This window comes from Manis javanica, chromosome 5 (assembly GCF_040802235.1).
Source record: "Manis javanica isolate MJ-LG chromosome 5, MJ_LKY, whole genome shotgun sequence".
Lineage (NCBI taxonomy): Eukaryota > Metazoa > Chordata > Mammalia > Pholidota > Manidae > Manis > Manis javanica.
Window position 1 is genome coordinate 143,026,820 of NC_133160.1, and position 20,042 is coordinate 143,046,861.

The 20,042-nt window shown below is 45.6% G+C and overlaps 1 long non-coding RNA gene across 5 annotated transcripts in view; it reads left to right on the forward strand.

Moving 5' to 3' along the window:
* The first annotated feature begins 5,627 nt into the window (after positions 1 to 5,627).
* The window catches only part of LOC108392549 (uncharacterized), a 52,398-nt gene continuing 37,983 nt past the window's right edge, over positions 5,628 to 20,042 (forward strand). For 2 of the 5 annotated variants that reach the window (XR_001852039.3, XR_005057067.2), the window contains exons 1-3: positions 5,634 to 5,793; positions 6,245 to 6,295; positions 16,831 to 17,066. This is a non-coding gene — a long non-coding RNA (uncharacterized lncRNA). Of the gene's footprint in view, positions 5,794 to 6,244; positions 6,296 to 16,830; positions 17,067 to 20,042 lie in introns of all 5 variants that reach the window. The other 3 variants (XR_005057070.2, XR_005057069.2, XR_001852038.3) reach the window with 3 other exon arrangements.

Consider the following 20,042-nt stretch of genomic DNA (forward strand, 5'->3'; position numbering starts at 1 on the left):
CCTCCTTACACTTTACACAGACAGCAAATGTCTCACTTACCTCACCCTCACACGGGCCCTGATGAAGCCCTCTGAAGAAAGATCCAACTTCCTTTCAAAGCTCTATCTGGAAATCAGCTACACACAGCTGTCTTCACTCTGTCTTACCTGAGAATGGTCTAGGCATCACCAAAATCCTTCCTACTCCACTTGATTTACCAACTCAAATCAAAAGAAAGTACCCAAACTGGGTACACACTTCAGAGCAACTAGTGAATAACCTGAGTAGTAACCATAACTAGTGAATAACTAGTGAAAACCCATTTGCCAATCACTGTTATCACAGACCACTGCTCTATAGCAGGCAGCTAACCTGCCGAGCTAAAAAGCTGCTTCTGCTTTTGCCAGGTCCAAGACCACTGGGCCACCACAAATCTGGGCAAAGGGCACTTGTCAACACCGCATGCCCTCACCTAACCTTGGCCAGGGCAAACTGAAGGTCTGCCCTGTGACATTCCCTCCTAGAACGGCCGAGCTGAATGTCCAATCAGGCCTGTGTCTATAGTGGTGTCTGCCCTAGGTCATTCCAGTCCCTTGACCCACAGTCTGGGGCTAGGTGGGGAGTTCTTTACCTGGAGTGCCTAAGTGGGCTTGGGAGGGGGGATGGTTCTGGAAACCTCTGAAATTTTATACAAAATTACGTGTCTCTTCTGAGGAGATGGTTTATCACTTTCCACTCTCGCAGGATCCCTTGACTCCACCCCATAAAGCGTGAAAAATCATAGCAGGCTTTATAAAGTCTTCAGGTCTCGGCAAGAAATAGCAATAAGAAATATCTTCCCATGCATGGCCTGGTAAACGAGAATAGTGGCCTGATCTGCGGTCTATGAACAGTGTTGGGCAACCCGGATAAAATGCCCAAGTGTTTTCAGAGTTCAGAGGAATGAAAAGTTCCTCTCTTGATAAGTTGGAATCTCAGCAGGATCTCGAGAACTGGAGCATCTGCATCACCTTCTGTGCTTTCATTCCTTGCTTTTGTTCTCAGGTAGACTTCCTCAAGCTCTACACTCTCCTCTGGAACACCTCCCACTCCTCTGGCATTCTTCACTCATCCTTCAGGGTCGGTTTTCTCAAAAATTCCAGGCAGGGCTGGGCACCTTACACACGCCCATTATCCCTGCAATCGACTTTTCTAGATTTATTTGCATATTTATCTATCTTGCCCACAAGACTGAGCCCAGGAGGGCAGCAAGTGACTCTTATCCATATCTATATCCCCAGCACCTAGCACAGAGTCAGTGTGTGAAACAAAGGATAGATGGATGAATAAACAGATCTGTGAAGGAGTGAACAGCACGCCCCTGCCACCCCCATGCCTGATCTGACAGACATCAGCATGTTGGTGAGACGAGCCGCACAGGGCCTCCCCCAGAGCCATACCCAGGCCAGCTGCCGGCCCTGCGCAGCTGTGTGCTGAGGTCACCCAGTGCCCCCCACCCCAGCCTCTTCGCCGTTACTGCCACAGACGCCGCCTGCCTGCTGCTCCTTCCCTCTGCTGCTCCCTGGAGCTCCAAGAGCACACAGTAGGAAGACACTGATCAGGGGACTTCAGAGGCAAGAAAGTCACTGGCAGATGCCATCTGTGCCCCTGGCAGGGTCTGGGAAACCTGACTCTTCTCCACGATGCTGTCATTACCACAGTGAGGACCAGAAGGAGAAACTACTTGACTCAACCTTCCTTCAACAGCAGGATAAACAAAACTGAATTTCATGCCCAGAAATGCATTGTCCGTGAGCCTAAACAGCTAGTTTTGCTCTGCTTCCTCCCACCGGAATTAGATTCCTAAGAAGTCCGATAACATCTCCGGACGGTCGCTCCAAGTTCAGCTTGTCCCAAACACATTTCAGAAACTGGGAAGAAAGCTCAGAGGAGGACGGCCTGAGCAGCTGCTTTTGTTCCTGCTCCGAAGCAAGGAAGACAAACCTCTGAGGAAAACTAGGCCCAAGCACAGCTGTGGCCCTCACCGAATCATTACACTTGCCACAAACAAGATAAAAATTTCAAACAACAAAGAGGTCTTTTCCGTGGTCGGCTGAACAGACTTTCTCATCGTGTTTTGGTTCCTGTTGGGGGCCTGGCATCGCCTCAGCGTTTCCTCCCATCAGGCTGCCAGTGTCAGACTTCCCTGAAGACCCTCCCACCGCTCTGAGCTCTCCCAAACGGGGCAGAGTTGTTTTGTTGTTGTTGTTTTAAATGTAGGTGAATCTGGAAAGGGTTTTGATTGATTGTTTTATGAGCACCAGTTTGACCTTCTGTTATCCACTTCTCAAAGATACAGGTCTTTTCTCTGAGGAACACAAAGGCCCACATAAGAAAATAGAGAAATAGCCCAAAGGCACAGCTGGGAGAAGTCACTTCACCGATTGTTCTTGCATGTTCACCCCATTTAGATTGACCAGTTCACCACCCCTTCCAGACGTGCAGTAGAAATGGGCCACTAGTCCCCAGTCACACAGGTTTTTAGCCCATGGATGTCTTATCTCTCACCCTAGGCCATAGATTTCTTCCTGTGCCCTTTTGTACCTGCTAGGTGCATAATAAATATTGATTGATAGAAAGCCTAAAGCCAAATTAAAGCCAAGAGCATTTTTATAAAAATATAAACCATTTAGCCCCTCATGTCATGGGTGACCCTGTAAGAAAACCAAGGGCAAGCTGATCCTGGAAGTGCAAGCTGCATCTCAGTGGTATTTAACAGATACCAGGACTGTCTGACTTGCAAAGCTCTGCTCTCCATCTCTTTGGAGTTTCTAGCATTTCAGCGAATGCCCCAGGGAAGTTTCACTTACCAAGCTTAGTAACAGGGACCTAAGGGATCAGGACACTGTGTCAACACACTGCAGGGCTCAGAGCAGAGAGAAGCTCACCAGCATGCTAGAGTGGTGAGTACTTTCCCTGGCCGAGCTACATGGGCTGCCCTGGCTACCCCTCGTTCCTAAAATCCTGCCCTGGCCTCCTAACCGTTTCCAGCTCTTCTCACTTCTGTCTGCCTTGGGTGGGTATCAGTCTAAAGCTTACTTTGTCTCCTGCATCTAAGGAGGCTTGAGCTGGGAGCATGGCTCAAAACAGTGATTCTGAAGATGTGTGTGACTGCTGACCCTCACCACAATAGTGCCCATAGCTTATATCTCTGGATCAATTCCAACTTTCTTTACATACATAGAAAAGTTAGACTGGACCTCAGAATCCTTCTCAACACAGCATTCTGGGCAGCCACTATCAATCAATCAGTATTGCCCTGAGATTGAGCCTGAAATTTGTCATTATTGGCATAGCAAGTTATCAATAGAATTTCATTTCCATTTCCTTCTATTCTTCCTGCCTGCCTTCCCCAGGGTTTCCAAAAAGGACAGTGGGATGGGTGGATGGGTGGGTAGAAAAAGGGACCTCAATTTCTCATCCTACAGGGAGTCCTGGTTGGCACTACTCTGCTTCTGCTGACTACACTCAATGCTGATGCTTCCTTGACAAAACTTGCTCTTAGCACGAGGCATTTTTTAATAGGCCCTGGTGAGATTCCTGGGTCATTCTGAGGCCATGGAGGATCCTCAGCATAAGCACTCTGTTTCTTACTCAGTCTCATTTCCTCCCCTTCTAACATATGCCTGAGCTTAAAAACATCCATTCACTCCATACTTCCTTCTTCTTTTTAAAGCTTATGCTGACAAGATAAATTTCTCCTCCCACTAACCTTTTTTTTTTCATATACAGGGAAAAAAATACAGCTCCACTGTGGAGTGTGTAGTAATGGGCAATGATTTGAAATTCTCCTGTGTTCTTGGAGCCATCAGCACCTTTAACCTGTAACACTGGCTGTCCTGAGGTTCTGAGTCACCCCATGATTCAGCTACGGGTGTGGAAGCACATTTTTCCAAGGCCCTTTCAGAAGCCCTGGCTTTTGGTTTTGAACCACTCCAGTTGTGGTGATATCAAGATATTTTTCCCTTAATAAAATATCACTCAATGTTCAAGAGGAAGAAAATGTTAAGAAATTCATATTCAAGAGAGTTTAAGGGGGAATAAAATAGGTCTTACAAAGCAACATTTTTGAGATTTGAGTACAAGTAAATCAGAAGCATATGGATTGCGTGCTGTTAAAGCATGCTTTTGTTTCCCAGGAAGGAATACTTGGAAAAAATATATTATATAAAATGGCATATATTTGAAAATACATGGAGATTTTTAAGAAAACCAAAATGTTGCAAGGATGGTCCAGCTCTAGTTATTAATAATCTAGGACCATCTGGGGAGTAAAATTAGGTGGCAAAATGATTGTACCATTTATTATTCCAAGAAGGAAATGACATATTTCACATATTTCTAAAATAGAAAAATGCTATCCTGCAGTCTATAGATTAGTTTTGTTTCACTGTCTTTGTTTTGATATTACTTATAATCATTCTTTTCACTGAACTCACAGTCTGTGAAAGGTAAAAGTGCAGAGGTGAAACAGGGCCCTGGAGTCGGACCGTGGACTTGAATGATGGCTCTGCCCCACCAGCTGTGGGATCTCGTAGGTGAGTTCATTCCCCTCTCTGTGCCCTGGTCTCCTCATCTGGGAAGTGAGAACAGTAATAATCACTATACTTACCATCTGGGTAAAGCACTGGAATAAGTGCCTCATGTACAGGAAATTCTTGGTCAATGTTAGTGGTGTTATTTGTCATTTTGCTGGGAATGCTCTGCCACCAGGTAACTGTGGCTCAGTTGCTCCAAAACTCGACAAACCTTTAGCTAGACTGACAAAGGAAAAAATAACATGAGGTGAAATGGAATGAAATGAAATGAAAGTGGGGATATGACAACCTATCTTAAAGAAATGAAAAGGATTAGAATATTATGAACAATTGTACACCAACAAATCAGATGACCTAGATGAAACAGTACATTCTTAGAAACATACAAATTACCTAAACTGACTCAAGAAGAAATAGAAAACCAGACCCATTACAAGTAAAGAGATTGAATTAGTAATCAACCCCCACCCCCATCATAGAAAAAGTCCAGGAACATATACTCTTATGGGTGAATTCTCCTACATATTTAAAGAACATTAACACCAATCCTTCTCAAACTCTTCAAAAAACTAGAAGAGGAGGGAATGCTTCCTCATTGTATGAAGCCAGTATTACTCTACCAAAATTAGTCACTCCTTTCTTTCTGGACTCTGCCCTCCCTGACCCTTCTCCATTACTATACATTACCTCCCCCCACACTTACTCCCTCTCCCCAACTTACTTTCTTCATAGCATGTATCACCACCTGATACATTATATGCTTATTCATTCATTTATTTATTGACTCTCTTCTACCACTAGAATGTAAACTCCATCAGAGAAGGTAATATTTTTTTCACTGTTGGAATCTCCATGCCTAGAATAATGCCTAGCACATGATATATGCTTATAAAAATTTGAATGAATAAACAAATTGTCTAATCATTCTTTCACTGAAAGAGGGTAGAGAAAAAACTAAAGAGGACCTAGGTATTGCAGAACTCCAAGATATAGCTGACCAGAACAAAACAAGCCTTTAGCAGCAGATAAACCAAGAACATGTTGTGTCAGGAAAACTAAGGGAAGTGAGAGTTCTGAAGAGCAGGGACTGGGTAACAGTGCCAACTAAGGCTGAGACATCAAATACGAGAACAACAAAGTCCACTGGACTGAACCGTGCAAGTGCATTGGCCACCTGAGCGAGAGTCACTGCAGGCATCGTAAGGCTAGAAGCCAGAAGCCCAGCTGCTCCGAGGGGTGGGTGAGCAGAGGCAGTGTATTCTGACAACACTTTGATTTAAAGAAATTTTTCTATAAAAAAGGAAGGTTTCTATAAAAAAAAAGAAGGTTCTATAAAAAAAGAGATAGGGAGGTTGCTGGAAAGGGTGGGGGCCAAGTGAGGATATTGTTTTTTGGTAGGAAAGATCTGTTGATGTCTAAAAAGCCTATGCAAGGATCCCAGTCGAGAAAAGAGAAGCTGAGTATAAAGGAGAGGGCAAGGTTCCCAGAAGTAGAGCAATGGGAGGCAGACCACAGGACCAGCGTTAGCAAGGAGAGCAACCTCTCCTACACCCTCAGCCTGCAGGCAGAGACTACAGAGAGACGAGACGCAGAGCACCCACCAGCCCCAACCAGGACCCAGGTCTCCTGACACCCAGGCCAGTGCTGTTTTTACATGGGGTTTTTTTTTCTCTTTTGCTCAAATTAGAAGGCTCAAGGAGCAGTGAGGAGTGGGGCGAGACGACAGGAACCAAAGCTGGTAAGTGGACAAGGCCTACTACCGTAGACTCTGTCATCTTTGTCATTTCAGACTGCTGGCAGGGAGGTACCTCTTCCCACTGGTGTGTGCAGGGGGGAGTCCCTTCCCTGTGGTGTGAGCTGTATTAGCATAACGGCCCCCTGCAGCCGCCCCAGCACAGCGGAGGGCCTCACCTGATTGGTGAGTCTGTGAGGAGAGCCTGAGCCTGCGCAGCCCAGCCCCTTCCGTCTCCTCTTCCTTTTAGGAAAGAGCAGAGAGAACATGCTCTAGATGGCCTTCACACACGTGGGAATCAGAGCAGTGAAGCTGTGCCCCACACCCGCCCTGTGTGGAGGCCAGTGTGCTCAGACTCTGTCTGCGGCCAGATACGCGGGTCCGGCTAATGCTCGGGGCTAAGAATCAGGAAGTCCAGCTGCCCACAGATCAGATTCCACTTCCTCCAGTGCCAGCTTTAACAGTAGGAAAGATAGTGTTTCATTTCCAACTGCCTCTTTCCTTGCTTTTTTTTTTTTAGCAGTGGGTTCAGAAGGGAGCTAGTTACTCCAACAGGAATTACACTATTAAAATTGACATATGAAATCTGATTCTTAAAATCACCTTTTAAGATATAAAAGAGAAGAACACTCATATTGTAGAATATGAGAGCCTGATTCCTCTCATGGATGTGTAAAACCCAAGGATCTGCTCTCTTAATTTTCTCAGATCAAAGGACAAAATCACAGTTGATAGTTTCTTCAGCTCTTTCCAGGATTCCGCTGTTTTTTGTCTGGAAACAGCCACTGCCACATCCACAATTTTAGATTTAAAGAAATGACCCAGAATCATCACAGTGTGTGAAGAGGCTATACAGCAATAACCGTTCTGCAAGGGCAGAGAGAAACCTGCCAATGTACATTCTTCGTTGATGAGAAAAATGCATCAGCAATTGTAAAATTAGGTGTTGGCACCATATTTAGCCATGGATCCAGTCCTCTACTCACTTCTCTCCAACTTTTTCAGTGCCAAATAGTTGATCTGAATAATCATTTCAGAAATAGTCACTCTCACCTTCTTGCATTACTTCAGTCTCAGTATTTCAAACTGAAAAATATTAGCCTTGACTGTACAACTTCCCTCTACTGCTCCTAAATTGCTATTTGGAAATTTACCAAATAATCTTCAAGCCTATCAGTGAAGACACAGATTATCAGCACAATCTCTTCTGCAATTTTGCTTGCAGTTTAAGAAACAGAGGGGTTGGAGATTATCCAAAGGCTTTATGGCACATCAGTATCCGTGGGAGGTTTGAAGTCTAGGGTGGAAATGTGGGCAGGGATAAGAGAGCTGGTGAAAACGAGGCTGAAGGAGACGCTGCAAAACAGAGCAGGAGCCAGTGGCCTGCACACTCCCCCAGCCCTGCGGGGAACAGCCTCTGTCTCACATCTTTGCAGGGCTTGGTCAGACACAAAGCTGCCAGAGAGATGAGCTGGCCCCTTTGGTTTCAAGGGACAGGAACATCCCTCCACAACCACCACTCCTCCAAAAACAACTCCTGGTGGGAAGCTCCCTAAGAGGAAGATAGAGTGCGATTAGAATGGCAGGGCTGGGTGCTAGGGGGCAATGCTGGGCAAGTGCCCCCCATTTCTGGGCCCTACAGGGAAATCTTGTGAGCATCAATTCAGTGGTGTGATTCACCTCTCACAATTTACTGTAGGGGGATCCTGAGAGTGCTCATTCATCCAAAGTCATTCACTACATACAACTGAGCCCTTCTGGGTAGAGATGTATCAGTGAATAAAACAGATGCAGGTCCTGCCTTCCTGGAGCTCAAACTTCCTTAGATTATCCACCTGGACACACAGGCCACTGAGCTCACCCGTGTAAGATTGTTATGGGCCCGTTAGGAGCCCATAGTCTGTAGCATTATCCTGGCCAAACCTCAGCCCTGGTCTGACAGGAAGTCTATGCTGCAAGGACAGTACCAGCTCAGACTCGGGATCCTGAGGACTGATAGCTCAGAGTTCAACTCATCTGCGGGTTAAAAAGTGTGCTTGGTGTGGACACAGGGAAATGCAGAATGCAATCGTGTTACAGAGAGTCATTCATCATCAGCTGGTGACCCTGAGGGGTCAGCAGACGCAGCACAGCTTGTTGGAAACTTTATACTGAGTGATATTGGCACATTCTAGTTCAAGTAAACATTCCCATTTCAGCAGATTTGCTTGTAAGACACAATAATTTTACATTCAAAGAATGAGCTGAGCTACCTATAGTGTGTACTGTTGTGTCTAGGTGTGTTGACTAGCAAGCATGAGGAAGAGTTCACTTCTCTCCCCTTCTTTATCATGGTACATCTGGGCATCCGTGGTAGTCAGTGTTATAGAAAAATCGCAAGCCTTGGGAACTGCTGGGTCTGACACTCTCAAATTATGTATCTGTGTGTGTGGTCTCAGGGAAGTTACTTAACCTCTCTCAGGTCTGTTTCCTCATCTATAATATTAGAATAACAGTATCTACCATTTATCATGCACATTCCATGTGCCAGACACTATGCTGGAAAGTGTAAGTATATTATATAACTTAATTTGTCCCCAAATTCATTGCGGTTTTATTTATACAGATTCTACAAATGGAGATTCAGACATAGAACAGCTTCGCCCAAGGTCACGAAGCTGACAAGTATAGAAGGGGCAGGATTTTAACCCATATGTGTCTGACCCAAACCCCAGGCCCATACTCTGCAACATCTCATTCAACTACCTGCCTGCAGGGAGGGTTTCTGGCAGGACAGTTTCAGCAGCAATGATGAGAAAACCAAAAATTCTCCCTCATGATCATCAGGGACTGCAGCTCCTTCTTCCGCCTTACTCTTCTCAACACATGGCTTCTAGCTCGTGGTCTGTTCATGTCTGGCCATCACGTCCACGTTTCAGTCAGCATAGAAAGGAAGAGACAGTAAAGGGCATATTCCTTTGTTAAGGATGCTTCCTAAAAATTGCATGCGACACTTGTGCTTACCTCCCACTGACTGCATAGGCACACGTAGCTATGAGGGAGGCCGAGCTAAGCTCTTCTCGCAGGGGGTCACGAACCTAATTGTAAAACGTGGGATATTATTAAGGAAGAAGGGAATGGGGAACATGGGACAATCTCCAGCATACAAGGTTATGGAAATCAGGAGCAGTAATATATGTGAAGCACTTGGTTCACTGCCTAGCACATAGTAGGTACCAAGAAAATAACACTATTTGTTGTAATTACTGATCTAATGCTGGCAGCTTGCAGAATACATGAAGAAAATCATAAATTCAAATCAGGCAAGGGAAGGTCACAGAAAAAGGATGGCAGAAGGAGCCACTTTTTCAGTCACCATGATATTGTGTATTGGCTCTCTTTTTTTTCACTCACACAAAAGCGCCACCTTTGCTCATCTGCAGCATCCCCAGTATTATGTGGAAAGTGATAATGAGCAGACACTTCAGCAGCCATCCCTGGCGGAAGTGGCACACGCCACATGACCCACGGGGAGATGCTATCACGGGTGACCGCTGCTAAGTACTTTCTACTGCAGCAGTTAATGGAAATGCAGTTTTCATTACAGTAAGAAAATTGAAATCTCAGCCAGCCCCTGTGGGTTCCACCTGACCCACCCTTCATTTCTCATAAGATCGTGTGTTGTTTTCATTCCCCTGGTGATTAACCTTTATCATGAAGGGGAGCAGAAGTGGGGTAATTGAAATTCCCAGGAAATCTCCACATCATACTGCCATTTAACAAACTTCCTCAACGATCCCAATACCAGGGCTCTGAACAAGTAGGAAAGGACCATTTTTAATTCTAGGTGGAGATATTATCTAGTAGGGCAGATTGCAGATGGCCAGCCTGGGTTGAAGTGACAGACACGCAGCCAGGATGGAAGGGGAAAGAGAGGGAAGTGGTAGCATCAAGGGGCCCAGTCATTGAGAAGTTCTCAGATGTACGGGGCGACTTCCCTTGGGTGGGGTGCATGTGGGGCGTCAGCCTTGTGAGTGCTTCTCAACACAAAGTAAACTTTCCACTTAGTTTGGCTTTTGCTCTTTGAGTTGCAAATGATTTGTGGCTGCACAAGTTTTCCCATTGTTAGAGGAAAGGTACCTGAACACATGCAGAATTGCTCCCTCAGATGCCCCTTTCCTCTGAATCCTGGGTCACTGTCCCTCAGCTCCTGATCTCTCAAAGACCTCAACTCCTTTCCTGTCACTGCTGGCTTGCAGCTGCTATTGCTGTACCCCAACTCTGTTGAGCACTTTGCAGAATACATGCAGAAAATCATAAATTCTATTGAGTGAGCAAGGAGCTAATAGGTTTGTAGCAAAGAAAACATTTGCTTAGCCATACAAGTTAAGGTTTTCAATTTTGCCATGTTATTGAGAAAGCAAAAGATGACTAGGTATCTTCCATTTGGCAGAGGCCCACCCACCCTGCTTACACTTCCGGTTGTGTCTCTTCCCTGTGTTTTTCTGTCACTGCTCATCAGATAACCAGATAAGTTCTGGCTGCCATTTTTCTTAGCCCAGAACTGATACTGTATCAACCATGTATAAGTCATTTCCAGAAAGGGCATGGTCAAATCAGGAAGGAGAAAAAGGTTGACTTTAGCAGACAGCCACAGTCAAAGGCTTGCCACAACCTTCTGCACCCTGGCCCACTCCAGCAATGACCAGTTTGACACGGGTGGCCCACCTAAGCCATCCTGGAGGCCAAATGCCTTTTCTTTCTGATTGCTCAAGATGTTCACAGGATACTGCCATATCCTTCGATTATTCATTCGCACATCCTCCAATTCTTCTTGCCCAATCTCTCTCTTTTGCCATGATTGAGAAGAGTTCAAGGGCAATGGAACTAAATTCATGTGTTAGTCTCTTGGAGGGCACAGTATCCCAACTTGCAGGGAAGCTGGGATTCCAGATGGGGGACCATCTCTCTGGTCAGTCAGTAGGGTTCAAGTCCCCTCTTCAAGTCTGGATGCTTCCTGGTCCCCACTCTTACCCTGAATCCTGTTTAATTTGCATCTGCATATCTGGGAGAGGGCTGAGCCTGTACACATTACTAGGAGACCAGCAGAGTCTGACTTATCCTCACCCACTCCTTTTGCATCTCAGAATCCAGTGAAACCACAGGATGCCCCTCCAAGACCCTAAATACAGACCTGACCCTCTGCTCTTGGGTTCCTGCAAAAGAGCAGGCCTGCAGTGCCAGAGGACAGAGGGTGGCTGAGGAAGGAAAAAAATCAGAGTGTAGACTTCGGAGTTAGGAGGAACCTTAAAGACGATCCATGCTGGTCACCTTATAGAGGGAAGTGACATGGTCAAGGTCATACACAAACCCCTGGTAGTGCCACACTGAGACAGAATCTCCAGCTGCCAGTTCAGGGCACCATGATTTTTGCTCATATTTAACTTACAAGAATTCCAACCTATGGTCATGCATGACTGTGAGGGCAGCTGGGAAGGGAATCTAGTTGGGCAGCCATGAACCCAGAAAGGAGGAGAGAACAGACCTATGTTCAAATCCAATTTTTTAAAGTACTAATTGTGTTTGGGTGCAAGTTATGGGACCTCTTCCCACCTCTCTTTGCTCATTCATTTAACCATTTCTCTACTGTCAGTCATTCTTTCATTCCACAAGTACCTCATGAGCACCAATTACATGCCCAACCCTGTTCTAGGTCCTGGAGAAATACAGCTTTGAACAAGACAGACCAAGCGCCTTCCCCTCTGAGGCAGATTCACTGTAAGGCTAACAAGGAGAACTCAAGGACCTTTCCTTTCCGTTCTAAATCAATACGGAATTTCATGCTCAATTATATATATATTTATTTATTTATTTATTTATTTATTGCTTTTTGAAAAAGGGACCTCAGATTTATATGTTCTTCAAGCCCCACAAACCTGTATCTGCTCCTACAGGCCTCATGGGGGTAATATCCTAGTTGGGAGAAAGAAGGTAAGCAAGGAAACAAACATATACAACATCAGATGGTGATAGGTGTTATGATGTAAAAAATAAAGGCAGGGTAAAGGATAGAGAGCACCACTATATTTATCATTGCTTGAGACTCTCTTTGAAGGGGTCTCATGTGAGCAGAAATCGAACAAGGAGAGTTGTTCCTACTTTTTACTACTATAAAAACTACTGTGATTCACCCTCTTATCCACAAATCTTTGTGTATGTTTCTGATTATTTTTTAGGATTTCTGGTAGTAGAGTTAGTGAGTCACAAGGACAAATGTTTTTAAGGTTCTTGAAACCACATGCTGAAACCTCTCTTTTTACTGAGACTCCTCATTAGGATTACAAAAAGAATGATAAAGACCTAGATTTTAAGGTATTTTTAATATCATTTTTTTTTCAAAGCTTAAAGATGCTCAAGACTTTTTGGGGTTACTTATATCTGTACTGTCTGGGCTCTTTCAAGCCATAGGTCCTAACTAACCTTTTTCACTTCCCACCCTAAGCACCTAATTATAGTTCCTTACCCTGGAATTATTTCTTGAGTCACAGAATTTTAGTGTAAGAAGGAACCTTGGTGTTGATGAGTCTATTCTGGAGATATTACTGGCTTGTGCTAAGCCTCATAGTGAGTTCATGGCCAAGCTAAGATAAAGCCTCAGTCTCTCAATTCTTGTGTCTGCAATCAAACTCAGTGCCTGCAGTGTTTCATGACGACAGAACCTAAGGAAGAAGTGTGACATGTCCGTAAAGAAGGAAATGGCCTGCCAGGTTTACCTGCCTCCTAGGTGGCCATGAGCATTAATCGAGATAACACCTGTAAGCAGGACAGTGCTGGAACACTCTAAGCAGCATGTAAGCATTAGCAATGACATTACTTTGGTGGCAGAGCAAGGCAAGTATCCCAAGACCAAATGTGGGCTCTGTGGGAAAGGCAGCAGGTGTTGGATAGTCTGGGGTGGCCTGGGGGTCTGTAGACATGGACGGATCTCAGCAGAAAGGGCTGGCCTCTGTACCTCCAGAATCCCAGGAGCTGGGGAAGTCACATGAGACCACCCAGAGCCTTCAGCCTGGATCAAGGGAACTCCAGGAGACAGGGGCCCAGCTGGAGGCCTCTGCAAGGCTGTGACAAGGCCAGCTTTAATCATCCGCCAGGCCACCCCACGGAGGCCAGCTGCCGGCCCAAAGGGCTTAGGTCACCAGCCACATGAGAACTATCTTATCCCCTACATCTCTCCTAGCTGGGCTTCATTCCAGGCTTGGAGGGAGCCAGCGGCTAGCAAGCGGGAGGAGCTGAGCAGAGGGAGAAGAGAGAAATGACCATGCCCCCTTTCCCAGGGCAGCCTTCCAGGATGAGGCAGAACTGAGCCAAAGGAGGAGAGTAGATTTAAGGCTAAGTCAGTCGCAGAATTTTAACTATTACCTGGGGCTTGGAATGCCAAGAGCTGAACAGAGGCTACTTTTTGCAATTTAAAGGATTTTTTTTATTGCCTGAATGTGACAGTAAATTCACTGGCTTGTCCAAGTCATCATTGCAGATAGAGGGATTCCACCACTAGCAAATAAAATTTAAAGAGATAATGGGGAGCCCCCAACACTTGGATCTGTCACGACTGTTCTCATGGGGCAGATAGATGATAGAGTTGCATTTTTTTCACAATCCCTGTTTCATCCTGCTTTGCCAGTGTGCCAGTTAAGCATAATTTTCATTTACTAGTCATTCTGGCTATGTCACACATGTGCAATATTATTTCCTAAATTCTCACTTTCTGTTAATAGGACCCACTTTTAATCCACTCAGTGTGCTCATGCATGAGTTAAAAATAATTTTTCGACTTCCTTTTGAACCTCACCTTCCTGACTGCACTCATAAGTTTTATTTTCTATCATCCTTTCACTTACTTGAGCCCTGGTAACATACATTACACAGGTCAATGTTACTCTGAACTCCACATAAGCTCAAAATTGTGATCACTGACTCCTAACATCTCTGAGCTGTAGAGTCGCACACAGTGTTTTCAGGTTCCTTGAAGCTTCCCCCCTCACCCTTCACTAAGAGTGTTTACAGATTACATTTGTCAGTTCATTCATTTATTTATTTATTCATTCATCATTTATTGGATTGGGTTCCCTCTTTGTGCCCATTCATCCTGTAGGATGCTGGAGATATGAACTTGATAGGTGAGTGACACACAGTCCCTGTCTTTAAGGTACCTATCATCTACTATTCCATGATTCAAAAGGTATTAAACTATTGTGATAATAGGTAATAAGAACCATGTTGGCATTATTAACAAGTCAGTGGGAGCACAGGAGGGAATAATTAACTGTAAGGTAATGAGTCAGATCAGTTTCACAGTAAAGCAGATCACAGGTTGGATGGATCAGTAGGAGGACTCCAGGCAGCTGAAGGTGGGTGAGGCAGGCAGAGGAAACAGCTTGTAAAGAAGCACTGCCTGTGTCAGGATGGCCTAATGGTAAAAAAAAAAAAAAAAAAAAAAAGACACTGAAGCCTTAGTAGCTTAATATAGCTAAGATGTATTTTTCACTCAAATCACCTGTCCAATGTAGGTCAGCTGGTTAGGGGTGGGTAGGAGGAACGGTGGGCAGGCAGGGCTTGGGGCTTGTGGAGTCCCTGCACTCTTATAGGAACATGTGGCTTCCAAGAACACATGGTTTCCAAGTTGGCATGGCAGGGAACTAGCTGGAAGGTAACACACTGGCTCTTAAACACTTCAGTGCAGATGCTTTACATATGATTTCCATTTTCAAGTCACTGGCTAGAACTAATCACATGTTTCACCAGCTTGTGAAAAGTACAGAACACACAGCTATTCCATGAGCATTAAATGTCTGCTATAAGCTCAAAGGCATGAACTGTGACCCCCAAAAACGCATGCTCAAGTCATAACCTCCAAGAGCTTAGAATGTGACCTTATTTGGAAACAGGGTAGTTAACAGATGTAATTAGTTAAGATGAAGACGAGATCATCCACGGCAGAGTAGACCTTTGGTCCAATATGACTGGTGTCCTAATAAGAAGATGGCTACGTGACAAGAGATTGGAGCATGCACCTACAAGCCAAGGATTGCCAGAACACATCGGGAGGTAGAGGCGGCAAGGAAGGATTCTCCTCTACATGTTCCGAGGGAGCATGGCCCTACTGAAACTTCGATTTTAGACTTCGAGCCTCTAGAACTGTGGGAAAATAAATTTCTGTTGTTTTAAGCTAATTTATGGTACTCTGACACAGCATCCCTAAGAATCAGATACAGGCTTCCAGATGGAGCTGTCCAGTTGAAAGGTATGGATGAGGTCAGACCAGTCTTTCCCAAAAGCCCAAGGAGGAATGACTACGGAGCCCAAGCATGGCAAGGCACGTGCTCTGGGTGGAGAGGAGGCAGGGGAGTGGGCAGGGCAACTGCACGATGAGGATGACACTGAAGAGGACTTTGGAGAATAAGGAGGAATCTTTTTCTCTCCTAGCTGATGAGAAACTCCTAGGAGCCAAGTCTACTTATCTAACAAGTATTGGACAATTATGCATTGAGCACTTCTGTGTTAGGCTCTGTGCTATAGGCACTGAGAATGTAATAGCAAGCAACACAGGCCCAGTTCCTGTTGTCATACAACTATCACCTTCTGGGGAGACAGACTAATGTCTGTCAATATGAAATGACCACCCCAAAAATGTTGCTCTAAACGATATGAAAGGAAATCACCAAATGTTAAGAGAACGCACTTTAAGAAGTTGTTCAACAGTGTATCACAGAGAAGGCACATAGTGCATCTGTGGCATCTTGCTGTGCTGATGGACAGTGACTGCATTGGGGTATGGGTGGGGACTTGATAATATGAGTAATGTAGTGACCACATTGTTTTTTCATGTGAAACCTTCATAAGAGTGTATATCAATCATACCTTAATAAAGAATTTTAAAAAAAAACAAATAAAAAAAGAAGTTGTTCAAGCTTGGAGGCTGTTGAAGACTTTTTAAGGAAGTGATGCTTGAGCCGAGTTCCACAGTAAAGGATTTAAGTTTAGGTGGGGAGGGAAAGAGACAGATGCCCAAAGGCTCTGTACGTGGGAGGGAGGCTCCTACAGACCTGAGGACCTGAAAGACAGCCAGGATCCCTGCAGCACACAAAGGGAGGAGGAGCTGAAGGGGGAGCAGGCAGTAGCAGGCGTGCAGGGCCTTGAAGGGCTTAGTCTTCATCCCATAAGCAATGGATGGAAGGGAAATCCAGTCAATACATTTCAGCAGGGGTATGGAGAGACAAGATTAAATTTGTATTTTTTTAAAGATCACCTGGCTGAGAACGGTTAGAGAAAAAGAGAATGGGGACCTGGAGAATGGTTGTAGCTAAGAATGCGAGCAAATAGAACCATTAAAAAACTCTTAATGCTGGTCCAGCCCAGACAGGGTAGTGGCTTGAACAAGGTGGTGGCTGTGGATACAGTGGTTTCAAGAAGTATTTCTCTGGGCATTCCAGTAAAGGACAAAATTAATGAATGAAACCAACTGTCTGTATCTACATATATTCCATGCTCTTCTCTATCTTCAGGTTTTAAAATACTGTCTCTGTGAAAATGTCTTGACATCTGATAATGAAGACTCAGTCCATGAAGAAAGCAAATTACGTGGTGTTCTGGGAAGACGGCAAGACATTTTCCAGTAGGGGAGAGGGAGGCCTATTGAAGAGAGAACAAGAGGTTTCATCTCTGAAGATTTCACAGACCATGGAGGGCCCACAGCAAGGACCTGTCTGAAGAAAGGGGTCCCAATAGCACCTACTAGCCAGTAAGTTTTCTCCCATCTGATATTCTTTATGGAGATGATTCATAAGCACTGGGTTCAGAAGGAATATAATGTACAGGTGAGCTCCCCAAGGTGCCCTGCAAGACAATGCAATCACTTAGAAAGGGCTTAAGCTTTTAGAGTCAGATTCCTCCTCTGTTGCACATAAATAATGGAGTGCACACTGTGGTCTCTGCATTACACGAGAGGGTGTGCTTCTTCCCAGGAGAAGTTCTCCTGAGCATCAGATTTCCAGCTCCTAAAGGAGGCAAAACTGTGGTCCTAGGAGCTGACTCAGCTCTACAACTTTTCGGATGAATTGACTTCAGATTGCTTGCTCAGTTGGGTACCTAATGATATATGAGCTGCTGCACTAGATAGATCTCATGTTCATTTTCCTTCTCCATCATGCCAAGGAAGGATGGAGTTCAGGGCAATGAACAGCAGCCAGCCATCTTTGAACACCCAAAGTGTCTCACAGCTGATAGAGTTTGAATAATATTGGGGAATTGCTCTGAATCTTACTTTCTTAATATTGTTCAAGAGATGCTGGAATGGACTCTGTGGATTTAATTTAAAAATAGTATGTTTTCATTGTAATTAACCATGCAACAGGAGTTACGTATGAAGTAATACAAACAAATGGCTCAATATTGTTTAATAATGACATCACATTCACATTTATGCCCAAATTCCAATGACTCTGAGCTCCTCTTGCCAAACAGCAGGACCTGAGCTCCCTGTAAAATCTTCCCATTGTTTCTGGGCGATCCTGAAGGGGTTTCAGTGTCGTTACCACAGGAACCCCACGGTGCTCTCTACTGGCCATTTCTGCAGTAAGCCAGCACTGTTGGAGCCCACTGAACAGACCCTTATGGAAACGGCTGCATCACCACTGCTGACAGTGCTGAGATGGTTCCCCACCAACCCTGCCGTCTGCGTGCTGAGGCAGGGCTGCCTGTGCTCAGAGCTCACAAACTCTTTCACAAAAATAGTTCCTTTAGCCTTTGGTCCTTACCCCTCTCCTTGGAGAAAACTCAAGCCAGGTTCCAAAGCAAGCGGAGGACAAAGACCGTGACATCCCTGCCTTGGCATCCTTTTTCCCTCTGCGGGGCCCCTGTGCACCCCAGGTCCATCTCTCCCCTTCAGTTACATGAACCCCAGGCATACCCACAGGCACCCAAAAACCACTGCTTCTTTCAGCAACTGGATCAGAGCCTCAGGCCCTGCCTGCCCAGAGACAGGTGTTTGCGTGCACACACACAAGCATGTGCAAATCAATACATGCTTAGAAAGGGAGCCAAAAGGTCACACATCGGGAGGGGGGGGTTTATTAATGGCAATGACCCCTGGAAGCAGTTTCTCATTTTTGTCTGCTGACACACCCATTTGCTTTGCTCTTTTGTCATCATTTTATCTCGTAATGCTTTTTTATTATGCACTAATATACATTTTACATTTTATTACACAGTGCTTTCCTGTTTCAAAATCACTTTAGATATTAACATTTAGCTGATAACTGGAAGCCCTCCAACTTATCTTGGTCTTCCTATAAGTTGCTTTCAACTCTTCAGGAACTGTTCTTTGAGCATTATCTGGCTTTGTTTCTCCACTGAATACGGAAGCTGGCGAGAGCTGACATCTAGGAGCCCTCACTGTGTGCCAGATGCTTTGCATGTACTGTACCACCCTACCCCACCCTACCCAGGACTCTGGGCGGGCACTGTGATCCCCGCTGTACTGGTGAGGACACAGAGCCTTAGAGCAGACATAAGCCCCACGGCAGTGCCTGATTGGTGCCAGATGCGTGTGCAGAGACCCAAGCTCCACGGGAGCCAAGAGGCCTAGAACCCTTCCAGGGCTATCTGTTTGGGGCACCAGTTTGGAGCCCTCCTCATACACTGGATAGCTGGATTGCTCTCTCTCAGGGAGACATCTTTCCCCTTTCCCCAAACTTCTGAGTCCTGGAAGAACCAAGGAAGGGCTGGGCCCTTGCCCACCACCACCACCCGTTCTCGGGGTTCTTATGGAAAGCACCCGAAGCCCAGCCAGCCCCGATCCCAGCGGCTGTGGTCCTGTCCCAGCCAACCTCCTTCAAGAGCTTAAGTCAACAGGCACATGAAAAATCAGACAGGCCACCTCAGGATAGGGAGAGGAAAAACCCCAACAGCTGCCGCCTAATTGGCATTCTGAAAACATCCAGAGGCTTCCAAGTGCAGAAATGAATTAAATAAGCTTTTTTTCCCCTTCAGGGTGGAGTACCAGCTCCAGGTCTCCACCCAAGTCACACCCTAACTGCAGCTATTTATAATATCTGAATGCCAGATGGAACCTGCCAGGGTGAAACAGAAAACAGAGGGCTGGACAAAAGCCAAAAGCCTTACAATACCAACTGTGTCCCGGAGTGGAGCAAACCCTGAGAGCGCCTGGGGACTGCAGAGGGTAGGGGCCTCTGCTGACCCTGTCACCCAAGCCCGCCATCCCCCGAGGCAGAGCTCTGCACACAGGTGGTTGGATGCTTCTCTGCTGTTCCACAGCCTGGGACACTGCGCTGGGAGCCCATCAGGGGCTGGGGCTGTACCTGTTGGATGGGAAGCTTGTCCAGGCCAGCAGCCAGCTGTGGGATGGAATAGGCCAGGGACACTGGGCTGCAACCCCAGGTCTAAGCAGAGGCTGGAACAAGGTGGAGCATGGTGGTTCAGGGTGCAGAGGAAGGGATATGGCGGGTGGGGGTAAACCCTGACTTCCTCTCTTACCTGGTATAACTTTATGCCTGTTATTAGCCCCGGGGGACTCTGCTTCCTTATTCATGAAACACAGACTGAATGGGATTTCTGAGGACACTGTAATAGACAGTACGTGCTTAGGGTAGTTCCACAGCATTGAAATGACAGCTGATACTAGTGGACTCTTTGCCCAGATATAAAAATGTCTGTGTTGGCCACTCTCTGTACCAATGACTTGCCGGGCAAACACAGG